The following is a 2,500-nucleotide window of genomic DNA, read 5'->3' on the forward strand; positions in this document are numbered from 1 at the left end:
CTCTAAGAGTCGAGTTGAGAGCTGGCTTTAACACTCTTTAGTTGATCTTACTTTGTAAGCATCGAATTGTTTTACACTGATTGTATTACATGGAATACTGCCACAATAACAAAGCACGATTGTCTGTACTTCAAAGATGTGAATCTGATCCTGACCCTGATGCATGCAAGCGTACTCCAGCAAAGACAGTTAAATTGAACTTTTTTGGTTTAGAGCTGATCGCAAAAAAATGTACTGTGTTGATGTGAATCTGAGGCTGCATCCACCGCTGATGCATGCGCATGTGCCACGTATTCCAGCAAACGAGGCTGGCTGACTGGCTGGGAGGCTGGATGGGTGGGTGGTTGGGTGGAGAGATGTGGGAGGGGCCCTCAGTGGGCATGACCCCATTTCCCCTAACTTCTACCCCCAATACTCCCCTGGCAACCCCTCCCATCCAACACACACACACACACACACACACACACACACACACACACACACACACACACACACACACACACACACACACACACACACACACACACACACACACACTCACACACACACACACACACACACACACACACACACACACACACACACACACACACACACACACAGACACCCCTCCACTCCGCCATCCTGACAGCACACCCCAAACGAGGCCTAGCTGCCACAGAGCGCGAGGGGCGCACGCAGGGGGAAGAGGAAGAGGCAACGCCAAGGCAGTAGACACTTTTAAAGGGTAACGTTTAGGTTGAATTTATAACTAAATATATACTGGATGTTGTCAGAAGAGGTGTTTGAAACATATATGTGAAATTCACAGTCTATAACAAAGCCAAACTGCAATATTTTTATGAAAATGTATCATTTTACAGCTACTTCTGAAGTATTGGGCTCCTCACTGGCAGAGCCTCTATGACGTAGATAGAGGGAGTCCAACTAAAGTTCTGGCTCAGCTCTCGCTTGTGGATGTAGGCTTACCAACCATTTTGGTTCTAGTAGAGAGGCTGGGAAAAGTGGACAGTTATATTGTATGTGGGCTATTGAAAATGGTCTATTACTGTGTTTGTGCATTGTGTATTAAAAAAGACAGATCAGCGGGTCTATCGCTTTATCTAGAATATGAAACTGTTCTGGGTATCCGCGCTGTCTGTGGCCATGCGTAATATGCGATTATAAACAGGGGGGCGATATCTAGGCCTATCTCTCCTTTGCTTTCACATGAGAGATGCATTTCATAGGCAAATCTAAAATAGTCTCAAAGTAGACCATTACATAGGCTACTTAGAAATAGCGACTACTTTAATATTTTTTTTCCCAAAAACGGCATTTGCCGTGGAGTATAACGACATGCCTGCCGCCTAAATGGACTTGCGCCCTCTGTCCATGGTGCTGAAACCGCGGCACTACTCCTATGTGAAGCGCGTTACAGTTTCACGAGGGGGTTGGTTTACAGGCTACAAAAAGACCAAACTATATAATAGGCTATGGTTGAAGGCCCTACCCTTTGCCGACAATGATGAGAAATAATATGGTCACTCACTGTGAGTGGCATGGCGTCAAACGTTTCCTACTCGGTGCAAAGATTAGAGGTTTTCCCTTTTAATCAGCCCGTTTGGCAGCCATGTAAGCGTTTCACCGCGGCACCGCGGCTGAGGATCAATTTTTAATGCCCGCGCGCCGCGGAGCGCGCAACAGAGCAGCCGTTTGATTGGCAAGAAAGGGGTTATTTACAAAGGCCTCTATTTACAAATACTCAGTAGAACAGCGAAGCGCGGCACAGCAACGGTTCAGCACAGCACAGCACAGCACAGCACAGCACAGCAGCAACGCAGAGAAGAGAGGAGCACAGAGAGGAGTGGAGCGGAGAAGAGAGGGGTGCACCAGGGCACAAGTTGAGGGCTCAGAGACGGAATTCTAAATGAGATCCTTCCTGTCATGCTCCGCGCGACCTCTGAGCCTCCCCGCTCTGTACCAGACTGCGGCGTGGATGGATAGATGTGCCCTCCACACTGTGGTGTGTGTGTGCGTGTGTGTGTGTGTGTGTGTGCGTGTGTGTGTGTGTGTGTGTGTGTGTGTGTGTGTGTGTGTGTGTGTGTGTGTGTGTGTGTGTGTGTGTGTGTGTGTGTGTGTGTGTGTGTGTGTGTGTGTGTGTGTGTTTGTGTGTGTGTGTGTATGTGTGTGCGAGTGATTGAGTGCGTGTGTGTGTGTGTTTGTTTAGTGTGACTGTATGTAAAGCAGTGTGTGTGCTGCTCTGGTTGTGGATTTTGTGTGCATGTAAGTCTGTTTCAATGTGCGTATGTGAGAGAGAGAGAGAGAGAGGGAGAGAGGGAGAGACTGTGTGTGTGTGTGTGTGTGTGTGTGTGTGTGTGTGTGTGTGTGTGTGTGTGTGTGTGTGAGAGAGAGAGAGAGAGAGAGAGAGAGAGAGAGAGAGAGAGAGAGAGAGAGAGAGAGAGAGAGAGAGAGAGAGAGAGAGAGAGAGAGAGAGAGCATGAGCGAGAGAAATAACACA

The sequence above is a fragment of the Engraulis encrasicolus genome, chromosome 21 (genome assembly GCF_034702125.1).
Source record: "Engraulis encrasicolus isolate BLACKSEA-1 chromosome 21, IST_EnEncr_1.0, whole genome shotgun sequence".
NCBI classification, from domain to species: domain Eukaryota; kingdom Metazoa; phylum Chordata; class Actinopteri; order Clupeiformes; family Engraulidae; genus Engraulis; species Engraulis encrasicolus.